Raw genomic sequence first — 15,937 nt, 5'->3', positions numbered from 1 at the left:
AGCTATAAAAAGTCTAATGAGAAAGCAATAGGGTAAATATATCATGAAAAGGAAATATTGCTTATAAAATATAATTTACATTATAAAAGAGCATTGAAGAGAAGAGACAACACTGTGAAACTATTAGAATGAGTAATAAAGCTTGAAATCTAAAGCTATTGCTAATGAGATATGTAAATAAAATTTGACCAAAGGAATCCTGGGATACTGCAGGGCCTCCAGAAACAGAATGATTTTTTATGTCCTACTCACTGCAGCTCTTTACAATGACGTCTACCAGAGGTTTTCTAGACTTCATTTCTTGAAATATATGTAAAGGCATACAGAATGAGCCTATATGAAGGTAATGTTGCTGTGGTCTCAATATTGTACATATAGTTTTAGAGAACAAAAATAGAAATAGTAGAAAAATGGGATTGTTGCTCACTTACACTTAAGAACTATAATTACGACAAATATGGAATCTATATGCTTCCAACACTGTCATTTTCAAAAATAAAATTAAGACATGCTAAATACTGCATTTCAAATTTAATTTAATATTAATTAAAAAATATATATATTTTAATTGTATTGAATAAGACACTAGCTCTGCCTAAGCCAGTTGTAGACTGCAGCAAAATTCTACCTCTTGGACATTTCTGGGATACTTCTGTCTCTGTAAATACAATCGCTGAGATGCAAAGAACTGTGGTGGTTTTTTATGCTGTGATGTGTTGCTGAGGAAGATGAAATCCTAGAGTTGAAAGCAATCAAGTTAATCAGATGTAAACAGAAAAAATAGATGACATCAAAACAACTCCAGTGCAGTGAGCTTAATGGAATATAACTCCATCATATTGGTTTGGAGATAAGATAAAAATCCCTTGGACTAAGTATGTAATTAACTGAAGTCAGTAAAGAGAATTGAATTAGAGCATAGCTTTGCTAAATGATAAAATATTTTAGTCATAAATATGGGGAAATGGTAAATCAGACAAAGAAAGAAAATTCGTAAACAAACAAAAAAACCAGAAGCTCAAGAAACATGGAAGGTTTGGAAAATATGAAGTTGGGGATTTCTTGACTAAAGTAAGTACATTAGTAAGGATCTGAGTGATGAAATAGATTGTGAAGTTGACATATCCGAAGCTTGAAAGCAGTTGTAAATATGTCTATACAAATGTGTTGTTAGTTGTATAACTAACAGACTTACAGATTTGAAATATCTATTGGACTGAAATTTCACAGTGGAAAAGAGGTGATACATATTACTTGTTCAGAAAGAAAAATTACCTATATGTTATAAACATAAATTTTTTCTGCAATCTTTTCTATGAAGTAGTTGTTAAACCCCTCCTCCCCCACCAAAAAAGACTTTTCATGTGGACAAAATTATTAACAGCGATGTGTATTTAATACTTGATTTTGCTTTCTATAGTCAAAATTTCAACTAGTTTTTTGGAAAGAAATGTGAAGACTAGCAGAACACTATTAAATTGACCATACAAATCCCTGAGATTGTAACTGCTCGCTTGCTTGAACAGACTTGACACCTAACATAAATATCTTCAAGGTAGGTCTTCAGGAGAGAAAGTCAACTAAATATTTTAAACTCATTTAACTTTTTCAAGCTTCCTTACTGCAAAGTTGATCAACTTACAGAGTTTATTAATCACTAGGTTTCTTTTGTTCAACTGGATATATCCTCCCTACTATTTGTTAATTCTCTCCAAGGTGTCTCATCCTCATAAATATTTTTTGCATATCTATTAGGCAAAATAAAATCTTGATGATTTAGACTAGCCCTCAAAAAATAAAAATTAGGAATTTTTTTTTTTTTTGCAATGGCTGAATTTAGCCATGACAAGAAAGAGAGATTGAATAAAAATTACTCTTCCAGTTGAAGACCTCTAACTATTATTGTTTCAAATGGAAATTCAGAAAGATTGCTATGATGTAAATTGATGTTTAACTTAAAACAACTAATGTAAATATTTTTACTGGTTAAATTTTGGTAACCAGTAAAATGCCTGTTTTTCAGATTTATATGCTAAGTATCTTGTGAAGTTCATGTGGCAGATTAGTATACTTTCTGCTTTTTATTTAGGTCAAATTAAGTTTCTTCAACTTGTAAACTTCCCTTGTCGTTTTTTATTACTATCTTCTGTTCAAATTGGGAAAAAGCATTCAAGACTTGTCTCATTAACTTTAACTATTATAGAACAATCTGTAACCTGCAGTCTATGTATTATTTATTCATAAGTACACACATATATGGAGAAGTGTGTGTGTGTGTAAATATATAGTTTAATTAAAATCAGTTAAAATAAGTCAAATAAACATCAAGTAAATATCCAGGGATTCCTTTTATTATTGTAAGTGTAGCATTATCATATTCCTAACACTCAAATATATCTTACTTAAAACTTTAAAAATAATATGACACTAAAAGGTGAACAATCATTACATTTTATGTACTTCCTTTCTTTGCTTCTATGCTTCCTAAAGAGTTCCCCAAAATTCACTGACCAGACCCCTATGGATAGATTTGATTTTCTCTGTAGTTCTGTATAAGGAAAATTTCTCTTTCCTATGACTTTCAAAAGTGTCCTTAAATAGGAAATATTTTCACTCATTAAGCACTCTGGTAGCCTGGTGGACTCCTTCTTTAGGTAGCATTTCTCTGAAAATGTTAGCACATTTAAAACCATTATGTGGCTAAATTCTTGGATCACTATATCCCAGGAACTCATGGGAACATTTTCTGCCTTTTGAGACAAGTTTAGACGCAATATGGGAATTTTTTTTTTTTTTAAGTTAAAAACCAAAATAACTTTAAACAAGACCCACAACATTACTGTGGAGATAAGTCTACATTTTTAGTATAAATCCTGGCAATTCCACCTGGATCACTCTGAAAATCCACTTTAATTTTAAAGCTGAGAAGATTCTCTTCTATTTACCTTTTCTGTTACTGATATAAATTTTCTGCTGGCATTTCCTTTGTGTCACATTCTGTTCTTTCATGATAGAAATATGATAGAGAGTCTATCAATAGAAGAATCAGGGAATTTTCTGCAGTCAGACTCCAGTAATTTCATTTGTCAAGTTCCTGAAAACTGTGCGCTCAGGTCTGACATCAAGGGAAAAATTAACTTTTGTATGTATCTCAGGAAATAATGAGATAATGCTTTCTTGTCATATAAAAATTATTAAATGGTTTCAAGACTCTAAATTTTCAACCAGGAATTCAGACTCCCCATGGAAAATATCATTACTTTTAATAACCTGACATATTTCCATAAAACTGTAAGAGAGTATGAGATCTTCAAAGGAAAAAGGTTTGGTGGAATTTCAAGATCAATGAAATTTAACTTCAAAAAAATTATATAATTAGATAGTATCAGTCTTTCTGATAGCTCAGAAGCACAGAAAAATAAATAGAGAGAAAATATTTTAGAAGGAAATTTAATGTTCAGATACATAGTTTTCTGGAGCTGTTCTATTGTCTTGGGGAAATTGATGCTCACTGTATTCATGTTTAGGAAATATGCACACCAAAAAAATCATCAACCTTTAGTCAATATTAGTCTGTGACAAAAAACCACCAAATAAGTGACATAAAAATGGGGAAAAAATAAGCAAAACATGTATTTTTTTTTTTTCATTTTTTCCTGAGTGTTCAACATAATTAAACCTAACATGCTTTTGCTTTTTCTTATTCTTATTCCTATTGGCTTTAGAATAACATCAAGAGATTGAATTGGGAAAAAAATTTAATCTTTATTTTATAGCAAGTATCTTATTCCCCTCTTTCAAGATGGTTCCCAAGCTGTACCATTGAGAAGATCTTTACACAGGTGTTTTTAAAACAAAGTTCTTAATTAGTCATATGTCCTATTGAGCAATAAGGAGAGAATGGCTGAAATATTTTTTAATAGAATCCCATGATTTTGTTTCTAATATTTTCCATTCTTCCCTTTCCTCAATAACAAATCCCAAAGCATTTTTTTTTTTTCTGGGCCTGCTGAATCTTTGTATTTTGGGTTTAGTTGGGCTTTTTTTTGAGGGAGAGGACTGGGGTCTTTTTGTTTGGGTTTTTTGTGTGTTTTCTCCAGGGAATTTTATGTCATGGCTATACCTGCTAGTACTGAAATACTTAAGGCTATGTCACCAGTTTCATTATAACCCTCTTATTTTCATAACTCTCTGATTCAGCTGTAAAATTTTAGTTTGTGTATAAAGTTGCAACAGGAAGTTTCATCCTTAAAGGCTATTTGGTTTGGTTTCATTATGCTTTTATAATTAAGCTTAAAACCAGATAATTTGATTATTTTAAAAGTGGAATAGTCTGTCAAAACACAAAAGAAGCCATATATTGTATGTCTATATGTTTTAGTTGTATATATGTGGGGTACATAGGTTACTCATCTATCATATGTCAAAAGCCAGATGCTGATGCATCTACTAAGTACAGACAAATGCTGAGACGCTCTTTTCCATCTGCCTACTTAATTACTATTACAAATTGGATTTTTATTTATTTCAGACTACTTAAAATGTAATTTTCTTATTACTTTAAACTTTTTTAAAATCCAAATTTCCACTACTTTTGGCTTTTGATCACGTCTTAAACTCCTGCTATAAACAGAGCATTTTAAATTAGCCTCTGCAGAAGTCAAGTTGGCATGCACATTTACTCTTATGTCCTTGGATAAATAGTTTTTGCCACTCACCTCATTGAGAGATTGTAAAGTTTCAGATCTCTGTCTTTACAGAGAAATAGATTAAAAAAAAAAATTGAAGAGTGACAAAGAGCCGTGTCTCAGAGCATGGTACCACCATGATTGTGAGTTTAATACCTGCATGAGCTATTTATTTAACAGTTGGACTTGAGATCCTTGTGAATTGCTCCTAACTCAGAATATTCTGTAAATCTGTGACATTTTCAGCAAAATATCCAAGGGTGGTTTTCATCTTAATCATTACATTAGTGAAGTTCAGTAGCAGAACTTATTTCTATAATTAGAACAAAGAAAGTTTCACAAACAGAGTAAGTGTTATTTACTGGAAAAGCAACCATATTGCATTTAAGTAAATTATATTTTGTTAGAAAAACCCATCAAACTATAAATAGAGTGATGCAAGTGCTTTGCTTTGATTTTTGACTGATTTTTGCTTTCAGGACTTTAAAACCTCTGTAAATGGAACAGATTAAATTTGGTATAAGGACAAACTTAGTTCAAAATGATACTTCTATTCTACTTAAATTATTCTGTGTGCATGTTTATACATATCTGGAAATTCTCTGGCCCTACAAGTAAAAGGGCTTTAGAAAGTTATTAAATTCCAGAGACAGAAAAAGATATAATTTCACTAATCAAATCCTTGCATTCTCAAAATCTACAGGAAATATAATGTTATCACAGATATGTGATTATCATATTGCTAGCTCATGCAGAAGACAGAACTTTCTGATTGTGACAGAGGGTTCATCTAGCAAGTATTACATACGTAAAACAAACTACAGAAGTTGCAAAAAACCAAACAACAGAAGCTGCTTTTGCTTAACCATGTGCCTAATGGCTCATGTGCTCAGCCTATGCTGGCATTCCAGCCCATTCATTTCCCAAGCTTGAGAAATTTGCTTTCTGAGAATGTGCAGCACGGAGCGAGTGGGAGGAAGAAAGTTTCTTTCTCCTGTGTAAACTTGGTCACAGCCATTGCCTCCCAAGAAAAGACAAGCCATGGTCTCCCACGTCTCAGAGAGAGGCAGGAGTTGTGAGTGTAGGCACAGATGTGTTCCAACAGCTCGATCTGTATTGCACGGCTCTGGGCTGGCAGAGAATTAAGAAGCTCTTGCAGGGTAGTTAATTGAAGAAGGTATGTGCAAACTCACATTAAACCTATCACTGATGCTGACCTCTTTGTGGTGCTTGATCTGTGGGCCAAAGAGCAAAGGAAGTTAAAGAATCCAAATTTCTCTCAAAACATACAGGGTTGTATTGTATTCTTTATTTAACTTTTAAGATCTTCAGTTTTCCTTAGTATTGAGATAACATTATGTATTATGAGGAAGAAAGTAATGCACTTACCTTCAAAACCATTGATGTACCATGAGTTCCCATAATATCTATGCAGAAAATATTTAAACTAGTAGGAAAAAATTATTTGACTTTAAAACATGATTTTAAGAGATTAGATGATTTTTTTTTGAAAATTATATTTTTTTGTGTATTGACTGCATCATCCCTATTACACCTTACAGTGAGTTTTATAAAGACAAAATTCATCATGTTCATAAAGACAATGTTTAATTCCTGAAATTGGCTGAATGACTTTTTTCTGCAATGTTAAATGGGGGACGTTATTGTTTGTTTCTTGGAACTATGTGTTGTAACTGCTCTGTTTTCTACAATCTGGACTCTTTTAATCATTTAGTAACTAATTTTCAGACCATGGAGTATACAAAATTTGCAATTATATTTCATATTCCATGAACTATTTATAGCTGAATCCTGACAGTGTCAACAATTGTTCACTGCTATGCAAATAGTGCATTATAAAAATTTAAAGAACTTCAGATTGAACTCAGCTCTAATTTTCCATATATTGTGTCTTTTGTAACTTTTACTTCTGAGGAAAAAAAAACATCTGAGGGATTCTAGAGCTAAAAAATCTTGTGTCACATTGGAAGAACTTTCTCAAAACCCTAACAGGTAATCTTGGCTCTGTCCATACACATAAAACACGAAATCTATTCTGGTCATTAAAAACACAATTATCTGCTCATGGTTGTCTATTTAGAATATTACTCTTCCTTCTGGAAAGTTACTATGCACCTTTAGGAAAAAATATCACAAATCTCATCTATATCTCAATCTGCTCAAAATGCTGTACTTTCCCTTAAAAATTTTTATCTATTTTCTCACAAGTAAGGAAAAAAGCCACAAAGGATAGTTTTTCGGACCTCTGCTCGGCCTTGCTGAGACACAGAAAAACCCCACACACAAACAAACAAAAACATCAATCAATCAATCAAACAAAAAAACTTTCAAACATAAAATTAAAAAAAAAAAAAAGAAAAACAAAAATAAACCCAAAGAAACCCAAACATCCCCACCAAACAAGCCCAGAAACTCTGCTGCCCTGGTGATTAAGTTTCTTCTAAGTAACTGATAAGTCCAACCACATGATACGACTGTGCTTTCAATTTCTATCTGTGGCAGCAGAGATCCTAGGGGCAGATTTTCACTCCAGTGATATTTTTTGAAGTAATGCCTCAACAATTCCTTTTCATGTGCTCCTCCCTTTTTGTCCCTTTTGGTATGTGGAAATAAAGTACCGGTAAAGATCTTTCTCTCATAATAGTTCAACCACAGTAGATGTCTACTATTTGCACTGTTTTATACTGACAAATTTGTTGTTCTTCATCAATTTTAATGATTGGGTAAAGAGGAAAACAATTAATTCCTTTAGTGCCTAACTGTATTCCAATGTCTTGTCCTTTGCATTTATCTGTTATTAGTAAAGATCACAAGAATAATGCCAATTATTTATATCAAGAAGTGACATTAATTCATAATTATAGAGACTAAATACATATGTGTGCATAAAGTCATTACTAAGAGGAGAGATGGAGAAGAAATGGAGAGAGAGAGAGAGAGAGAAGCAATTTCTTGAAACTTCAAGTGGATTGCAGAAAAATACAAGTTGATCTCAGGGGTGCATCTTTCCAGTTCTGTGAGCTGATGTGTACAAAACACACATCATAAGTCTGCCAGCATTTTTACTAGCCCCTGTGGGAGACATCGCCTTCAGCTCTGCATGGAAAGAGAATGAGCATTCTCAACAGAGGAAATGTGACTTGTTAGATGGCACTGTTAACACAGAGAAAACCTCCTCTGAAGTGTTCTGTACATGCATGGAGCCTGAGGAAAGAAAAAGAAAAAAAAGATTGTGTATCATCTCTTTGCACTGGATTAGATGTTTGTTCTAAGATTTTTTTATTATTATTATATATTTCTTCTTGCTGTAACCAAGGAAATTTTTAGCTGTCCTAATTATCAGGAAGTTAAAATATCACAGTTAAATATTAGTATAATACCATATCATTGGCTAACAATAAAATGTGCCTCGAGGGGCATTTGTGGTTTGGGGAAGAGGCTGAGAGAGTTGTGACAAGGCATAAGCATATGTGTATTCCATGAATTTCATCCACATAAAAGAAATCATGTCCAAGTGCACCCACTTTATTGAAACTGCAGTGCTACTTTTTAACTGGATGGTATTTGTGACCTGAACTCACTTGGTTCTCTTGATTTTGAAGTTTTTATGCTTTTTCCTAGTTAGTTTGATTGCATTTCTAAGAAATGTTCCAGCTTCCAGTGTCATTACTGTCATTTTCTTATCCCAATCAGTTCAATGGCAGTTCAATGGGTTCTGAATATCTTTGTATTCTGAAAAAATGTGAAAAACACATGCTATCTAGTAAGATGTATTTCCTTCTAAAAAGCAGACCAAATTTAAAGGACTAGTAAAATGTGAGAAAAATATTTTAGACTGTGATATCAGTCAGGAAGATTTGTACTGCTTAGGTATAAAAGAGCATTGAAATTCGACACATTGAAACTTCAAAAAATACTGTTTCAATGCTACTTAAGACAAATTATTAATCAGATGCTGTAAATAAAGGGGCAAACTAATTTTTGTAAAAGAAGAAAAGAACATACTTTTCAACAAATGTGATCTTTGCTAGCGCATGTTTCCCTGTTACATGTGGCCTTTGCATCTGACATAAGAGGTCAGAACTTTAAGAAAGTTGAAGGGTAAAGTAACTGTGTGCAGAGAGTGAGTGCAGTGTTCAGGTTGTTCCTTGTGTTTAGGAAACCAGTTTTCTCTTCTTCTGTGGCAGAGATACCCTGTAAGCAAGAACTTGTAGCAAATTACATTTAAGGAGGCCCCCTTGTTCTGATGAACTGCAATTAGAAGAGAAGACTGAGTATTTAAAAGATGTGTAAAAGTGGAGCTTAGGAACATGGTTTAGTGGTGGACTTGGCACTGCTAGGTTGGGAATAACTCAATGACCTTAGACATAGTTTCCAACCTACATGATTTTTTATTCTATTCTATATTTCCATGATCAGTAGGAAAGACGTTTGCTTTTGTAGTCATAAATGTCTTTGAAAACTTATCTTCCAATTCACTTTATAAAGAAAATAATAATACATAGGATGATTAAAACTGAGGCATTTTAAAATTTGTAACTGGCCAACAGAGTGCTTGAAAAGTATTAAAATGTATTTTTCTGAGCAACAAGTCATCAAATCTTCCCTGCTGTTTCAGAGAACACCCATCTGTCATTAAAATGGATGGTAAATTCTTAGTCAAGGCTGTCTAGATAATGAGTTGAGTAGCTCTGAAAAGTGTATTTTAAAATAAATCTTAAATATTGATATTTGGACTCTAAAGCTAAGAACATTTTAGAAAACATCTGAAAATCTCATTGAGGTTGATTTACAATTCACATTTACTTTCAACCCCATTGACTTTTCATAGAAGTATTGATATCTCCTAGTCAACTTCTTAATCTCTTCCTGTTCTGTGAGTAGTATTTTATTTCTCCATCATGAGAACTCATCTTCAACAAAATATTTAGAATAATACATATCATAATAACTCAAAAGTTCCTGCACAAGCATAGAGACTAGAGACATAGTTCCCCTAGCTAAAAAGTATTTTGATGTTTAATTCTAAAAAAGCCTTAAAATGCATAAAAACATAGTATATGAAATATGTAACACAATTATTTTGGTAAAGGAGACTGAGAAACAGAGCATAAAAATATATATTTCTGGGTTTTCACCTTTTTATGTCTATCAAAATTTTAATCTTTACAAGTAAATATTCTAAAACTAAATTATTTATGATTACTGCTGGCTCTTTTTGGTGTAAGCCCATCACTCATGTAATTATATGAATTAAAAAATAGATTATTCATGATTTCTGACTCAAAAAAGTCACCCCTGCTATGTTTTATGGTATTTATATTATTATCATATCATGTCATATCATATCATATCAATCATGTCATATCACAACACTCTAATATATTTATTATGTTAGATTAGGTTAGAATTACATTATAATATATTTTAGCAAAAGAAAGTCTTCCTTAAATCTTCTTCCAATCCATCTTTATTTCCATATTACGATATTGTCCCTTAGATGGTATTTTGATAATTTGTTTTGGTTCAAAGCAAAGTCACATGGTTTTTAAAATCTATGATTCTATTTATGCATCTTGCACCTTGTGCTAAACTACTTAGGCCCTGGAGTTAAACTTTGTCTTTTCCTCAGAGGCAGGTCACAACCTTTTACTGACATTGTGGATCCATTTGTGTTATGGACTAACCAATAGTGCCTAAACTTGCACAAGATAATCTGGAGGAAAGTTTGCCTGTTCTCAGAGGAAAGGGGGAAGAAGGATGCTAACTCTCAGAGAGCTAAAATGACTGAACTTAAAAATATGACTACTGAGGGCAATCAAATGGGGACAGTGTCTTACTGGTAAGATTAAAAAAATTATAAAGCTTATCCTTGTGGGTATGATTTGTGCACATAACTGGCATGACTCAAAAGTTGTAACAAATTGTAACACTATTCTAAGAGACAAAGAAAAACTAAAATATGTAAAAGAAAAGGCAGTCGTCTGTGCCATTCTGGATACATGTCTAGTAGTTGCAAAGGAGGAATGATTAGCTTCTTGGAAAAAGGAGAATAAAAATATATAATCTTTGCAAGATCAACTGGGGAAACAGCTCTTCCAGGTTGCTGCAGAACATGAGGCAATCAGAAGAGAAAAGGAAATAAGTTACTCTAATTGACCCTACAAGGGTCATTGGAAAGACAGGAAACCCTCAGGAGGGAACAAGAAACTAGAGAATGGGAATCATGTACTAAGGATTCAGGGAGCTCTTGAAAAATTTCAAATATCAAGTCCCCATACCCTTCTGAGAAATTGGAGAAACAAAATATATTAATTAGATGAGGAATGATAATGAAGTAAAACTGTGCCCTTTCATTAAAAAGAAAACTTTAGATATGATCAGCATGGACCTCATTAAACTGCAAGACACACGATCCATTACAGAGGTAAAGCACTAGTTCAAATACAGGAGAAGTGTAATAGAAATGAGACTGAAAATTATTATATTTAGAGGGTATCTCTTACTGAGGGAGATTAGATCTTGTTGAGTGAAGCAGAAGCAAGGGAATGTTGGGGACCAGGAGACTTCCCAACTGCAGGTGATAACCAAGAGCCATGATCCTAACCCAGAAGGCAGCACACTGCTTTAAATTTTTTTTTAAAAATTAAAAAGCTGATTTACACCATCCTATATACCCTCCCTATGTAACTATTCCCTTTCTATCAATCTGCAGAAACAATCACCTGATTGAGGGAGGGTGCTGGAGGACAACCAACTCCCAACCCTTTAGTGAGCAGTCTGATCCACCTTTCATACACATCACTTGTACTTTAGACCTGGCCTGCTTCCATTGTTGCCAAATAAAGTTTTACTGTTGCAACAAATGGTGGAGAACTAGAGTGGTCAAACCTCCAAATATTAAATTGTGAGTAATGACCAAGTTTGTGAAGACTGGCATCTCTTTGTAATTAGAAAAGAGCAGATTTTGAAAAATAAATGAATCCTTCTATACAGAGTATAATTCTGTATAGTATTTCAGTTTCTGGGTGGAAGCAAGACATGCTTAGGCTCATTTTGAACTCTTTTTGGAGAAGATTCAAAAAACATAACATAATACAAACAGATTTTGGGCCAGGAGACAAGTTCTCTATGTAATGAAATTAAATAAAGGCATTAAGAACATTTTGATCAGGTAAATTAGTATGTAGATTTGTAATAAACTTTGTCAAGAATGCCTGCCTAATTAGATATAATAGCTATAATAAAGAGCTTATCTTCATACAGAGATGCTGAAAGAAGTATTCAGCTCTTAGATATGGTTTCCTTATCAGTTTTTTTACATTTTTGTGCTTTTTTACTCACCTCTTGAGTAAACCACCGGGGACATCAGAATTTGGGAAACATCTTGTCTGTGATTTCAGACAATAGGAGTGGACCACCAGTCCACCAGAACTATCTCATTAGCTTTGAATATTGATATAATAATAATAATAATAATAATAATAAAAGGTAATTGAAAGAAAAAAAAATCATTTATCCTTTTGTAAACAGTTACCGTAGTATGTCAGAATAAGGTTATCTTCTTTCTACATTGCCAGCTGCAACATGACATAAATATGCTTGGAGAGTATCTCTTCTCTCATGATGTCTGTGTTTCTATTGCAGAGCTAATGCATCAATTAAAAGTAATATCAAGAAGAGATTATTGGAAGAATTCTTTTCAGTTTTTGTGGTGAAACATGCAAAGAGATGCTTGTTCAAGACTGAAAAGAAAATTCTTTAGGGAAATAATTTTTTTCTGTTTACACAGTGAAGAATGTTTACCAAATTCTGGTAGGTTCCTAGACTGTGCTGGTATGTTCTACATTTCTATTAGCATCCATAGTGTCACTGAAAAGCAGTCATATTATTACAAGGAATCTTATATAGTGAAAGTCAGATTTGTAAAACAATACGTAAAGATTTAATGTAAAAGCAACTTGACAACAAGTGTCCCTAAATACATACTGCTTAAAGGTGATTGATTATTTCAGATTTACATAAAGCACAAAAAAGAAACAAATAATCATTTCTTGAAAGGAAGATATATTTTCAAATTGATCTACTCTTTAATAAAAGTCCTTATATTTTCTGCTGTTTTTTCACTTGTCAGGTATTAGTTTGTTAACTCCCAAACAGCTCAGAATTATAATAGATTATACATTTTATACACAATGGAATTGCCTACACAAATAACCACTGAAAAAATAAAACTGTTTCAAGAAAATCTTAAATAACTGTGTCAAATTCTGTGGGTGTTATAGTGATATAATTGACAGGAATATCCATAAATATAAAATTATGTTTCTTCCCACTTGACTTTCAGGCAGGAATCATAAACTGGTAAAGCTGTTTTCTCTAAGAGTGCAAAAATGATAACAGCCCATTTTTGAAGAAAATAATGCTGGTTTTCCTTTCCAAAGTAAGAATTTTACAAGCTCAGCTGGGTAGACAATATTGCATGTATTACTTTCATCATCTGGAATCGTTATCAGAAAAGTATAGTTTGCAGTATAGTGATTTTTACTGCAACCACAGCAAAAAAAAAAAAAAGTATATATTTTAAATGAAGCTCAATAAAAGTTCACTTAAAAAAAAAAAAGCAAGCTTGAGAAATGTAATTACATTGGAAGTTGGGTAACTAGGAGCTTTGAACAAGACAGGTTTCCCTAAGTATCCATCTGCATCCTAAAGTGCCTTAATACATCATGAATACAACCTCAGTAGTGAGTCTCTCAGTGCAAGAAGAAATTAAGTTTTATAGAAGATTTATTCTGAAACAGGTAACTTTTCTTCATACAAATTAGTTATGTATGTATGTATCAGCAACTAAAATTTAGATCCAAATGATGCAGGTGATACCTAAGGATTTTAGCTTTTATATTTTTCATATATTTGTAATACTGCAATTCTTTAGTGTATGATTTGAACACTCCATATGGAGTGTTAGCTACTGCTTTCCTATTTTGTTCAGGGAAAACAATTCCTCTTTAGGAATCAAGGACACCTCACTGTCTCAGGCACCGAGAAATGTAAACAAAAGTGAGTTGGGCAGGAGCAAACTTGGGGTAAATTACTTCATTACCTGAAGCTGTAATTGGACCATTAACCCTCAATATGCAAATGAACCAAACTTATAAAAGGGTGAAAAAACCAGTGATGCTTTGTCCATTTTTGGTGTAGCCTGTGGAGGCCTTTATCTGCCCGAAATATACCTAAAGGCCCATCAATAAATATAACTGCTTTTTATTCCCTTAATTTTGTCTGGCCTCTGTTTTTAGGTGGCCACAAAAGGCATCACAAGAGCTCATATTTTTATGATAAAATTCCCCATGATGTAAAGGACTGTTCCTGGCCTGCCCGAAATTACTCATCCTTTGACAGGTGTTCTCTGTTTTGACAGAGTTCTTGGAACCTGTCCATCCTTTTGGTGCATAGCAGTGCAGGTGAAGCTCACTGTCTCTTTAGAATAAGTACTGGGCTACAGAACTGGTAAAAAGTAAAACATTTTGAATAACTGTGTAATGACCTGAAATATGCTGACTTTTTATATTATTTCAATTTATGTAATGCATTTACTTGAGCAAAGAGTGAAATAAGAGTACTATTCCTCTGGAACTGTGGTTACTGCTGAAAACAGTTACATTCTCTCTCTCCTTCCTTCTTTCCAGACTATTGGTATAAAGTATTCCCTGAAACACAGATCAATAGCAGAGTTCTTTTTCAGGTAGATATTAAAACCCAAAAAAGTCAATGTGCTGACCTTTGTGTCACCCTGTGAGATGTCAAACCTCTTCAATCTCTTCTACAAGAGATTTTAAGACTTCTTCCATCACTCTTTTTTCCGAAACTCTGTGTATTTTGACTCACTGTAGTCTCGTTTACAGTGCTGTGGTAAAACAACCATGGCATATAATAGTCTCAAAAACAAGAGACAAAGACTTCTAATACAATGCCCCTCAGCACCTGCCTAGTGCCACAAGCCTTTATGCCCTCCAACTGTTTTATCTTTACAGGAAGCCTACCTCAGAGCCAGAGCTTTGAAAAGGCAAAGGACTCTCTTCTGCCTTGCTCCTTTTTATCTCCTCCTCACTCCTTAGTCTGAGTTTAGCACACATATCAGTGAGTTGCAAGCCAGTCAAAAGCATTATTGATTCTGGAATGTATGTACTGGGTTGGGTGCTTGTGATCAAGATAAATTGTTAACCTTTTTTAGCAAGGTACTCTAATCCAAAGAGCCACAAGAGTTTGCAGTAGCCTGTTCCAAGGAACAGCCACTGAAATAAAGAAGTATTTCTGAGAATAATCATCCAGCAGGAGTTGGAGACAGGTGCTATGCATATGTGGTTCTTGAGGGGTGACAAAGAGAACCTTTAAATTACTTCTGGGCCTAGAATCAGAAATTATTATTGGAGGAAGTAAAGAGAAGTATCTTAGGGTTAATGATTAATTTCAAGAACAAAGTCTCTGTCAGTAATTGACTCAATGATTTTTGTCCTAGCGGAAAATTTTACAGTTTGCTTTCTCCACACGACTGAAAGAGGAGCAAAATTATTTTTAAAATGAAATGTGAGAGAGCTCAGAACTTTAATCTCTTAAATATTTTGAAAAGGGCAAGTTTAAATTGGAATAGAAAACTAGTGTTGAGTACTTAAAAGATGGTAGGGTACAGATTTGAAAGTTACTTAGAGAATTAGGACAGAGCACCTAAGAGACTTTTATAGTGCAACAAAAGATATTGGAATGATGCTCTACTTTTTTCAGGCCTAATAGCAGAGTGGAGATGCTGCATTACTCTACCTGTTGAAATAAAAGTGAGTGGTCTAAATAGCCTGAATATAGCCAGATACCTAGGGGAGGAAGGAACTGGATAACTATAGGGCTATAAACTTTTATGAGTCAACCTGCATGAGCTCCACTGAATCACATTAGTAGGAGTCCATCAATAAATATTATGGAAGGCACAAATTCCTGTCCCTCATCACCAGTACAATCAATTCAGGCAAAGTATGAAATATTTAGATCCTATCTCTATTTCTCTCCTAAATTGGCTTTTGAATCTAACTCCTACTATTCAGAGAATTGTTTTCTCTCAGCATTTTCATCTAAAGATACCTTATCCCTTCAGGATACTTGCTCTTTATATATTTGCCACATTTTGGTAGCTATAGCAGGAACAATTCCTGTCCTGTTGTAGGACTGATTCT

The sequence above is a fragment of the Zosterops lateralis genome, assembly GCF_965231275.1.
Source record: "Zosterops lateralis genome assembly, chromosome: Z".
Lineage (NCBI taxonomy): Eukaryota > Metazoa > Chordata > Aves > Passeriformes > Zosteropidae > Zosterops > Zosterops lateralis.
Note: the sequence above shows the minus strand (reverse complement) of the source record.